The following is a 13,235-nucleotide window of genomic DNA, read 5'->3' on the forward strand; positions in this document are numbered from 1 at the left end:
AAGAGCAAGAGGATAAATAACAATATTGGGATGAGGTAGTTTCATTGTTCCCTTCTAATCAGGGACTTATTTAGACCTGGGACACCAGGTGGGTGCAATTAGAGTTGAATACCCCTACTACAAGGTCTTCCAGTTCTATTACATCAGCTAGAGCTAGGCACACTCAATTTACTTTTAAATTGGTTCACAACATGTATGTTACAAAAAAAGTATAAGACTAGCATACAGCTAGCATTGCCCTTGCTAACAATAACAAATAGACACAAATGAAAAATATGTCATCATCAGTCAGTTAAACTTACTGTCAGAAGGTTTTGAACCTTTATTTAACTGGGCCAATTGTGCGCCGCCCTATGGGACTCCGAAACACGACCGGTTGTGATACAGCCTGGATTTGAACCAGGGTGTCTGTAGTGAAGCCTCTAACACTGAGATGCAGTGCCTTAGACCACTGTGCCATTCAGCTTAGCTACCACAGCCTAACAATGCATGGTTCTGCTTGTGTCTCTGTATCTGTCACAGTGTGGTGAGCCTGATGGCCAGGCCATGACTTGTTCCTGAGGAAACCCTCCCTCGGTCGGGGCTCCCTGGGTAATCATTCACCTGTTACCTGTGGCAACAGAGCTACAGCAAACACCCAACAGATAGCAGGGCAATGACAGCACTGGAGATGCACACACACTCAGGTGAGCTGTTATCGACAATCACACAGACAGACTTTATGACTGCCTTATCAGTGAAGCTTAGGCCTACTCTGTCATAGTCTGCCACATTTAGTCCTATTTTTTTTATTTATTATGGTTATATTTGACTTTCAGATGGTTTCTTGGTACTACGGAAAAGTTAAAGATGCAGGTCCATTTAATAAAGATATATTCTATTCTATTGAAATAGCAGATGTTTTTGGGAGGCCTCTAACAACCCTGTTCTTCTAAAGAAATAAGAGTGATTAGCAGTTTATTCTGTGTAGATTTCTGACATAAGGTTATTTTCCAAGAGTGACCTCTCCCTCATAATATCAGTTCAACATGAACACACTGTATAATATCTAAAGTTATTAAAGTGATTCGCAAATTATTCTGCATACTGTTCTGAAACAAGGAGAATTAGGTTATTTTCCAGAGGTGACCTCTCCCTCACAATGTCAGTTCAATGTGAAGACAGTGTATAATGTAATACTGCATAGCCAAGAGTCACAGAAGAACTCCACGACCTGGATACCAGATATTATAACAGAGCAGAGCTATAAAACCTGATGACATAACCATGGTTATCAGATGTTAAAAGAGTAGAACTACCCCAGAGGCCCGAACACGCAGTGCCTGCCTAGGCCCTAGGGTGTGGCACTGCAGCATGTCTTTGGTGAGAAGGGAGGGAGGGATAGAGAATGGCAGTTTGTCCTGCTTTGGTTCCGCCTCCTCGGACGTCATTGCCATCTCTTGGCACTCTCCAGTCCCAGAATGCTCTCCGTCTGAGAGCACTGGCCTGAAATAAAAGTACGAGCTAGCTAGGGCTCTGGCTGGTCGGCCGCTCAGGCCCCAGAGAATGGCTGCTTTGTCTCAGCTGCCATTTACACTGTCTGGAGGCATGGAGAGAGAACTCAAAGAGAGTGTCTGATTGCAAATTAGCACAGACCTCAGTGTGAAATGGAGCTACCCTCACCCTCCAGTTTATCCCCTCCCTCCTTCGTTCACTCCTTCCCTCTGTACTTCAGATACTGTTGGTGCTGGAGGAAATTGGGTGAAATTGTTTTGCGAAAGCTACAGATTTTGAGTCTTTGATAGAAGTTATTCAAATCAATTGGTAAAAAAATGAGAAATCTCAAATTGACTTTACTAATCGGGTGAATCTAAATCATAGCATGTAATTTGTCTTAGCTTGTAAACTGTTGTTAAATTATTGTCCACAAATTTATTAGGTATAAATTAGCGGGCATACATAATTTTGAATTATTTATTACGGGTTGAATGCAGATCATATCTTCGCATTTGCCTCATAGGCCTACTGTGTGATCTTGCAGATATTGTTATTTGGAATGAATATGTGAATGACATACAGTATTTTGCAATGTTAGAAAAAACTGTGTGTGATGTAATGTATTCTTCATTCATGGGTAAACAGGAGTCCTGCATCATCTGAACCTGCATCATCTGATCCTGCTCCACACACACACAGTTTACAGGTGACACAATGGTAGTAGGCCTGAATACCAACAATGAAGAGACAGCCTACAGAGAGGAGATGAGGGCCCTCGGCGTGTGATGCCAGGAAAATAACCTCTCACTCAATGTCGACAAAACAAAGGAGCTGATCGTGAACTTCAGGAAACAGCAGAGGGTGCACCCCCCTATCTACATCGACGGAACCGCAGTGGAGCAGGTGGAAAGCTTCAAGTTCCTCTGCGTACACATCACTGACGACCTGAAATGGTCCACCCACACAGACAGTGTGGTGAAGAAGGCGCAACAGAGTCTCTTCAAACTCAGTCGGCTGAAGAAATTTGGCTTGGCACCTTAAAACCCTCACAAACCTTTACAGATGCACAATTGAGAGCATCCTGTCAGGCTGTATCATAGCCTGGTACAGCATCTGCACCACCCGCACCACAGGGCTCTCACAGAGGGTGGTGCGGTCTGCACAACGCATCTGGAGGGCAAACTACCTGCCCTCCAGAACACCTACAGCACCCGATGTCACAGGAAGACCGAAAACATCATCAAGGACAACCACCCGAGCCACTGCCTGTTCACCCCACTATCATCCAGAAGGCTAGGTCAGTATAGGTGCATCAAAGCTGGGACCGAGAGACTGAAAAACAGCTTCTATGTCAAGGCCATCACTAGGCGGCTTCCACCCGGTTATGTAACCCTGCACCTTAGAGGCTGCTGCCCCATATACATAGACTTGAAATCACTGCCCACTTAATAACGGAACACTAGTCACTTTAATAATGTTTACATATTTATGCTTTACTCGTCTCATATGTATATACTATATTCTATTCTACTGTATTTTAGTCTATGCCACTCCTACATTGCTCATCCTAATATTTATATTTTCCTTAAAACTTCTTTGGGACTGGGGGGCATTATTGAGTAGCTTGGATAAAAAGGTGCCCAGCGTAAACTGCCTGCTACTCAGGCCTAAAATCTAGAACATCCATATTATTATTCGTATTGGATAGAAAACACACTGAAGTTTATAAAAATGTTTGAATAATGTTTGTGAGTATAACATAACTCATATGGCAGGCAAAAACCTGAAAAAAAATCCAACCAGGAAGTGGGAAATCTGATGTTTGTAGTTATTCAAGTCATTGCCTATCGAATATACAGTGTCTATGGGGTCATAATGCACTTTCTAAGGCTTCCACTAGATGTCAACAGAACCTTGTTTGAGTTCTCTACAGTGAAGAGGGGGGAATGAGAGCTGATTTAACCAGATGTCTGCCAGAGTGGCATGAACTGATCACGTGCGCACACATGAGAGCGACCTGCGTTCCATTGTATTTCTGAAGACAAAGGAATTCTCCGGTTGGAACATTATTGAAGATTTATGTTAAAAACATCCTAAAGATTGATTCTGTACATCGTTTGACATGTTTCTACGGACTGTAACGGAACTTTTGGACTTTTCGTCTGGACCTAGTGATCGCGCCTTATGAATTTGGATTACTGGGCTAAACGCGCGAACAAAAGGGAGGTATTTGGACATAAATTATGGACTTTATTGAACAAAACAAACAGTTATGGTGGAACTGGGATTCCTGGGAGTGCATTCTGATGAAGATCATCAAAGGTAAGTGAATATTTATGATGCTATTTCTGACTTCTGTTGACTCTACAACATGGCGGATGGCTTGTTTATGTGTCTGAGCGCTGTACTCAGAATATTGCATGGTGTGCTTTGTCCGTAAAGTTTTTTAAAAATCTGACACAGCGGTTGCATTAAGGAGAAGTGGATCTAAAATTCCATGCATAACACTTGTATCTTTTAGCAATGTTTATTATGAGTATTTCTGTAAATTGATGTGGCTCTCTGCAAAATCCCTGAATGTTTAGGAACTATTGAACAAAACACGGCAATGTAAACTGAGATTTTTGGATATAAATATGAACTTTATCGAACAAAACATAAATGTATTGTGTAACATGAAGTCCTTTGAGTGTCATCTGATTAAGATCATCAAAGGTTAGTAATTAATTTTATCTCTATTTCTGCTTTTTGTGACTCCTCTCTTTCGCTGGAAAAATGGCTGTGTTTTTCTGTGACTAGGTGCTGACCTAACATAATCGTTTGGTGTGCTTTCGTCGTAAAGCCTTTTTGAAATCGGACACTGTGGCTGGATTTACAACGAGTTTATCTTTAAAATGGTGTAAAATACTTGTATGTTTGAGGAATTGTAATTATGGGATTTCTGTTGTTTTGAATTTGGCACCCTGCAATTTCACTGGCTGTTGGCGAGGTGGGACGCTACCGTCCCACATATCCCAGAGAGGTTAATTCCATTATTTTAGGTTGCGTGTATTGCGTGTATTGTTGTGAATTGTTATATATTACTGCACCGTTGGAGCTAGAAACACAAGCATTTCTCTACACCCACAATAAGATCTGAAAAACATGTACACTACCGTTCAAAAGTTTGGGTACACATAGAAATGTCCTTGTTTTTGAAATAATAGCACATTCTTCATCCATTTAAATAACATCATAACACCCAGTCCACCAGGTACTGCAGGGTGCCTTGGACCTGATGAGCCTCCAACAGACACCAAACAGTTTAGGCCGGGGGGCCACCAACAAGTCGAGGAGGCAGAGCGCAGGTGTAGGGCGAGAGAAGGGACTGGTCCTTACCAGCTTGAGATGGGAGACATGGAAGGAAGGACAGACCCTCATAGACCTGGGAAGCTGGAGACGATAGGTGACAGGGTTGATGCAACTCAAGATATTGAATGGTCCTATGTAGCGTGGAGGGAGCTTCCGTGAGTCCGGGTGGACAGCCACACCCGGTGACCAGGTCGGAGGAGGTCTTTGGTGTCGGTTTGCCTGGTTTGGTGTCGGGCAGAGGAGCGGAGCAAGGAGGCTCCCGCTCTGATCCAGGTGTGGTGACATCGTCAAATTAAAACCTCGGCAAATGACACCCCCGTTTCAGCCTTTTGTTCAGGAAACAAGGGAGGGGGTGAACCCGAACTGATACTTGAACGGTGACAGTCTAGTCGACGAGTTTGGCAGTGTGTTGTGAGCATACTCCACCCAAATGAGGAACTTGCTCCAGTTGCTGGCCTGGGTGGAGACGGGTGGGTGGAGACGAAACAGCGGAGGAACTTCTCCAGCTCTTGGTTGGCCCGCTCTGTTTGCCCATTTGACTGTGGGTGGAAACCCGAGGAGAGACTCACTGACGCCTCCAAAAGGGAGCAGAAGGTTTTCCAATACCGTGCGACAAACTGGGGCCCACGATCCGAAACAATGTCCTGGAGAAGTCTGTGTAGTCGATAGACATGGATAATCCTTTGCTGAGGAGAACCGATCAACGACCACCAGGATAGTGGTAAGCCCTTTTGATGGAGGTAACCCTGTGATAAAGTCTATGGACAGGTGGGACCAGGACCGGCTGGAGATGGGCAGAGGTTGGAGCAACCCAGCCAGTCACTGTTGTGAGGACTTTCTTTAGGCACAGGTGGAACAGGCCGCAACAAAGGATCTCACATCCTCAATCATGTTGGGCCTCCAGAATTTCCGCCTCAGGAACTCCAGTGTCCGATTAACTTGTTATGGCTGCAATCCCCATATCAGGATAAGTGTCATCAACAACCACTGAATAGCATAGCGCTACATTCAATAAATATTACTACAATAAATATTACTACAAATATTTATATTCATGAAATCACAAGTGCAATATAGGAAAACACAGTTTAGCCTTTTGTTAATCCACCTGTCGTGTCAGATTTTGAAATTATGCTTTACAGCGAAAGCAATCCAAGCGTTTGTGTAAATTTATTGATCGCTCGACAAAACATTAAGTACACTTAGCATCGGGAAGCTTGGTCACGAAAATCAGAAAAGCAAATCAAATTAATTGTTTACCTTTGATGATCTTCGGGTGTTTTCACTCACGAGACTCCCAGTTACACAACAAATGTTCCTTTTGTTCCATAAAGATTATTTTTATATAAAAAATACCTCTGTTTGTTTGTCGCGTTATGTTCAGAAATCCACAGGAAAGAGCGGTCACGACAACGCAGACGAAAATTCCAAATAGTTTCCATAATGTCCACAGAAACGTTTTTTAAAATAATCAATCCTCATGTTGTTTTTAAAATATGTAATCGATAATATATCAACCGCAAATGTCTTTCACAGTAGGAATATTTTGACAGTTTTGGAAACTTCAGAGAGTTTTCTATCCAATACTAATAATAATATGCATATATTAGCAACTGGCCGTTTACAATGGGCACCTTTTCATCCTAGCTACTCAATACTGCCCCTGCAGCCATAAAAAGTTAACCCCTGGATGCCCAGTTAAGTTAGAGGAGTGTCCCCATTGTAGTACTCAGGAATGGGCTGATCGTGGAATGTAAAGTCTGCTAGTGGGTCCCCCGCCGGGGTCAGGTTCTCGGGCTTGTCGGACCATGGTCTCAATACTCCATATGACAGGGGCCAAAATGCGGGAGCTGGGTATGATGGGCTCGGAGTCCCTCACCTTATAAGAGACATCGTGTTGGCGGGACAGTGCTTCTGCTTCTGATTCTTAGATCCCGGGCGATAGGCTAGTCTGACATCAGACCTGTTAAAAAACAGAGCCCACCTAGCCTGGCGAGCATTCAATTACTTGGCTTCTTGAATGACCAAGTTTTTATGTTCTGTCCAGATCACGAAAGGATGAAGTGCACCCGCCAACCAGTGTCTCCACCCCTCAAGGGCCCACTTACCTGCCAAGAACTCCCAGTTGCCTACATCGTAGTTGCGTTCCGCTGGCGAGAACCGCTTGGAGAGAAAGGCGCTTGGGTGCAGTTTCTTGTCCTCCTCATTCCGCTGTGAAAGGACCACCCCTGCTCCGGTGTCAGAGGCGTCCACCTCTACCATAAAGGGATGAGTAGGATCAGGATGAACGAGGATGGGTCCAGAGGTGAAACTTCCTTAGAGCTCCATGAATGACCTCCCTGTTAGCTCAGGAGTCCAGCAAAAACGGGTCTGGGACTTCCGGGTTAGAACCGTGACAGGCGCTGCCACTGCACCAAAGTTGCATATAAAGTGCCTGTAAAAATAGGAAAACCCGAGGAACCGCTGGACTTGCTTGAGTGTGGTGGGACGGGGCCAGACGGCATCCATATCAACCTTTATGGGATCCATTCGCATGCTTGCGGTAGAGATAATGTGATCCAGGAAAGACACTTGGGATACATGGAACTCTTTTCTATCTTGACGTATAGTTGGCTCTGCAGGAGGCGTCTCAGGATTTGGCGGACTTGCAGTATATGTTCCGGAAGGATTTTGGAGAAGATCAGAATGTAGTCGAGGTCAACAAAGACGAACCGATTCAACATATCCCTAAGAGTGTCATTGACCAATGCTTGAACGACTGCTGGTGAGTTTGATAATCTGAAGGGCATGACTAAATATTTTTAGTGACCACTAGGGTTGTTAAAGGCAGTTTTCCACTCATCTCCCTCAATGATTATCACCAGATTGTAAGCGTTGCGGAGGTCCGGTTTGGTAAAGAATTGGGACCCTGGGGCTAATTCGAAGGCGGTGGACATCACGGTTAAGGCGTAACGATTCTTGATCGTAATCCCGTTCAATGCTCTATAATCGATGCAAGGACGCATGCCTCCATCCTTCTTACCCACAAAGAAGAAGCCTGCACCAGCTGGGGATGTAGAGGGGCGAATGAAACCTGTCGCTAGAGTGACTCCCAGATGTAATTGTCCATGACTGCTGCTTCAGGGGTCGAGAGGCAGTACAGGCGGCCCCGATGAGGTGTGAAGCCAGGTAGGAGATCTATGGCACAGTTGTATGGACGATGGTGGGAAGGATGGCGGCTTGCCTCTTTACTGAAGGCCTCCCAGAGGTCGAAGTATTCAAGAGGGAGAGCGGAGAAGTCTTGGTCTTCAATGGATGCAGGAGGACACGGTGATGCTTTTGTTGGGGGTCTTAGAACTTTTAGTCTGGCAGTCCTTATCCCAGTCGGTGTCCCGTGAACCAGGAGAATAGTGGGTTATGTAGCGCTAGCCAGGGGTACCCTAAGATAAGGGGATTCTCAGGAGCAGTGATCAAAAGAAAACTAAGAGTCTCTTAGTAGTAGTTCACCCCAACCTGCAGTAGAAAGGGCTTGGTCTGATATTCTGATATTCCACCTTACCGGAGCCAATGGGCCGTCCATCGAGGGCTTGAATCTGCAGAGGGATGGGACACTCCATGCAGGGGATTTGAAATTCTCTGGCAAAGTCCCGATCAATGAAATTATCTGCGGCCCGAAGTCCAAGAAGGCTTGAATCTGGTGCTGATGGTTGTCCCAGTGGAGGGTAGTGACAGACGATGACTGGGTAGCTGGGTGGTAACTGCACAGCTCTTCAGGGTCTCCACTTGTCCTGGCGAGCCTTGTCGTTTCCCATCAGCTCTGGGCATGTAACACGGAGATGGCCGAGACCTCCGCAGTAGATGTAGCAGCCATGCACATGCGCCTGTGGGCTCAGACGTTTCGTCCCAGCTGCATAGACTCCTCAATGCTGGGTTCGGGGGGCTTGGGGTGCTCAGGAAACCGGGACACTGGGGTGGAGTCAAAAAGGCGCTCTCACTCGTTCTGGGAAGCTGTTGTCGATCCTGATTGCCAGGATTATCAGGGACTCGAGGTCCTCTCCCAGTTCCCGAGAGGCCAGTTCATCCTTAATGGAGTTAGACAAACCCTGGTGGAAAGCGGTGACCAGGGCCTCCTTATTCCACCCACTCTTGGTTGTGAGGGTGCGGAACTCAATGGCAAAGTCAGCCACTATCTGGCAATACTCAAAGTGGAATTATATATTTTTTCAATGTTTACAAATTCATTAAAAATGAAAAGGTAAAATGTCTTGAGTCAATAAGTATTCAACCACTTTGTTATGGCAAGGCTAAATTACGTTCAGGAGTAAAAATGTGCTCAACAAGTCACATAATACTCACTCAGTGTGCAATAATAGTGTTTAACATAATTTATTTATGACTACCTCATCTCTGTATCCCACACATACATATGCAAGGTCCCTCAGTCGAGCAGTGAATTTCCAACACAGATTCAACGACAAAGACCAGGGAGGTTTTCCAATGCCTTGCAAAGAAGGGAACCTATTGGTAGGTGGGTAAAAATATAAAAAGAAGGCATTGAATATCCCTTTAAACATGATGAAGTTATTAATTACACTTTGGGTGGTGTATAAATACACCCAGTCACTACAAAGATACAGGCATCGTTCCTATCTCCGTTGCTGGAGAGGAAGGTTTTCACCATGAGGCCAATTTGAATGGGTGTGATAGTAGAAAACTGTGGATGGATTAACAACATTGTAGTTACTCCACAATACTAACCTAATTGACAGAGTGAAAAGAAGGAAGACTGTACAGAATACAAATATTCCAAAACATGCATCCTGTTTGCAACAAGGCGCTGAAGTAAAACTGCAAAAAATGTGACAAAGCAATTAACTGTTTGTCCTGAATACAAAGTGTTATGTTTGGGCCAAATCCAATACAACACATTACTGAGTACCACTCTCGATGTTTTCAAGCATAGTGGTGGCTGCATCATATTATGTGTATGCTTGTAATCATTAAGGACTGGGGAGTTTTTCAGGATAAAAAAGAAACAAAATGGGGCTAAGCACAGACAAAATCCTGTAATACAACCTGGTTCAGTCTGGTTTCCAACAACAGATACTGGGAGATTAAATCACCTTTTAGCAGAACAATAATGAAAATCTAAACTGGAGTTGCATACCAAGAAGGCAGTGAATGTTCCTGAATGTCCGAGTTATAGTTTTGACTTACAGCACCAGTCAAAAGTTTGGACACACCTACTCATTCAAGAGTTTTTCTTTATTTTTACTATTTTCTACATTGTAAAATAATAGTGAAGACATCAAAACTATGAAATAACAAATATGGAATCATGTAGTAACCAATAAAGTGTTAAACAAATCAAAATATATATTATACTTGAGATTATTCAAAATAACCACCCTTTGCCTTGATGACATCTTTGCACAATCTTGGCATTCTTTCAACCTGCTTCAAGAGGTAGTCACCTGGAATGCATTTCAATTAACAGGTGTTCCTTGTTAAAAGTTAATTTGTGAAATTGATTTCCTTCTTAATGCGTTTGAGCCAATCAGTTATGTTGTGACAAGGTAGTGGTGGTATACAGAAGATAGCCCTCTTTGGTAAAAGACCAAGTCCATATTACGGCAAGAACAGCTCAAATAAGCAGAGAGAAACGACACTCAATCATTACTTTAAAACATGAAAGTCAGTCAATCCGGAAAATTTTGAGAACCCAAGAACAGGAAAGGAAGATCCAGAGTTATCTCTGCTGCCGAGGATAAGTTCATTACAGTTAACTGCACCTCAGATTGCAGCCCAAATAAATGCTTCACATAGTTCACATAGGATAGTTATCAATGTTTTAGTTTACTGCGGAGCCCCTAGTCCCACTCAACATGCCTCAGATACCTTCTTTGTCCCACCTCCCACACATGTGCTGAACTCACCCACCATAACTAGTACGTCCAGAGATGCAACCTCTCTTATCGTCACAAAATGCCTGGGTTTTCCTCCACGGTACCCGCACCCCACCATACCCCTGTCTCTACATTATGCCCTGAATCTATTCTACCACGCCCAGAAATCTGTCCCTTTAATTCTCTGTCCCCAACGCACTAGACGACCAGTTTTGATAGCCTTTAGCCGTACCCTCATCCTACTCCTCCTCTGTTCCTCGGGTGATGTGGAGGTTAACCCAGGCCCTGTGTGTCCCCAGGCACTCTCATTTGTTGACTTCTGTAACCGAAAAAGCCTTGGTTTCATGCATGTTAACATCAGAAGCCTCCTCCCTAAGTTTGTTTTACTTACTGCTTTAGCACACTCCGCCAACCCTGATGTTCTTACCGTGTCTGAATCCTGGCTTAGGAAGGTCGTCAATAATTCTGAGATTTCCATCCCCAACTACAAAATTTTCCGTCAAGATAGGACTGCCAAAGGGGGAGGAGATGCAATCTACTGCAGAGATAGCTTGCAAAGTTATTTCATACTGTCCAGATCTATGCCCAAACAGTTTGAGCTTCTAATTTAAAAAATGAATCTCTCCAGAAATAAGTCCCTCACTGTTGCCACCTGTTATAGATCCCCCTCAGCTCCCAGCTGTGCCCTGGACACCATATGTCAATTGATTGCCCCCCATCTAGCAACAGAGTTTGTTCTGTTAGGTGACCTAAACTGGGATATGCTAAACACCCCGACAGTCCTGCAATCTAAGATAGATACCCTCAATCTCACACAAATCATCAAGGAACCCACCAGGTACAACCCTAAATCCGTAAACATGGGCACCTTCATAGATTTTATCCTGACCAACTTGCCCTCCAAATACACCTCTGCTGTTTTCAATCAGGATCTCAGCGATCACTGCCTCATTGCCTGCATCCGCTATGGGTCTGTGGTCAAACGACCATCCCTCATCACTGTCAAAAGCTCCCTAAAACACTTCTGCGAGCCGTCCTTTCTAATCGACCTGGCCCAGGTATCCTGGAAGGATATTGACCTCATCCCGTCAGTCGAGGATGCCTGGTCTTTCTTTAAAAGTAATTTCCCCACCATCTTAAATAAGCATGCCCCTTTCAAAAAATATAGAACTAATTACAGATATAGCCCTTGTTTCACTCCAGACCTGACTGCCCTCAACCAGTACAAAAACATCCTGTGGAGGACTGCAATGGCATCGAATAGTCCCTGCGATTTGCAACTTTTCAGGGAAGTCAGGAACCCAATACACGCAGTCAGTCAGGAAAGCAAAGGCGAGCTTTTTCAAACAGAAATTTGCATCCTGTAGCTCTAACTCCAAAAGGTTTTGGGACACTGTAAAGTCCATGGAGAACAAGAGCACCTCCTCCCAGCTTCCCACTGCATTGAGGCTAGGTAACACTGTCACCACTGATAAATCCACGATAATTGAGAATTTCAATAGGCATTTCTCTACGGCTGGCCATGCTTTCCTTCTGGCTATCCCAACCCCGGCCAACAGCTCCGCACCCCTCGCAGCTACTTGCCCAAGCCTCCCCAGCTTCTCCTTTACCCAAATCCAGATAGCAGATTTTCTGGAACGAATTGCCAAAATCACTGAAGCTGGAGACTTATATTTCCCTCACTAACTTTACCATCAGCTATCCGAGCAGCTAACCGATCGCTGCAGCTGTACCTGGCCCATCTGTAAATATCCCATCCAATCTACCTACCTCATCCCCATATTGTTTTTATGTACTTTGCTGATCTTTTGCACACCAGTATTTCTACTTGCACATCATCATCTGCACATCTATCACTCCAGTGTTAATTTACTAAGTTGTAATTACTTGCTACAGTGGCCTATTTATTGCCTTACCTCCTCACGCCATTTGCACACACTGTATATGGACTTTATTTTTTCTATTGTGTTATTGGCTGTACGCTTGTTTATTCCATGTGTAACTTAGTGTTGTTGTTTGTGTCACACTGCTTTGTTTTATTTTGGCCAGGTCACAGTTGTAAATGAGAACTTGTTCTCAACTAGCCTACCTGGTTAAATAAATAAAGGTGAAATAATAAAAAATTACAATTAAAAAGTCATCAACTGTTCAGTGGAGATTGCTGAGGCCTTGCTGCAAAGAATCCACTACCAAAGAACAGCAATAATAAGATTGACTTGCTTGGGCCAAGAAACACAAGCAATGGACATTAGGCTAGTGGAAATCTGTCCTGTGGTCTGATTGGTCCAAATTTTAGATTTTTGTGGTTCCAAATGCTGTGTCTTTGTGAGACTCAGAGTAGGTGAACGACTGATCTCCGCATGTGTGGTTCTCAGCATGAAGGATGGAGGATGATGTGTGATGGTGTGGGGGTGCTTTGCTGGTGCCACTGTCTGTGATTTTTTAAAATTCAAGGCGCACTTAACCAGCATGGCTGCAGTGATACGCCATTCCATCTGGTTTGCACTTAGTGGGACTATCATT

This window comes from Oncorhynchus gorbuscha, linkage group LG14, assembly GCF_021184085.1.
Source record: "Oncorhynchus gorbuscha isolate QuinsamMale2020 ecotype Even-year linkage group LG14, OgorEven_v1.0, whole genome shotgun sequence".
Taxonomy (NCBI): Eukaryota; Metazoa; Chordata; class Actinopteri; order Salmoniformes; family Salmonidae; genus Oncorhynchus; species Oncorhynchus gorbuscha.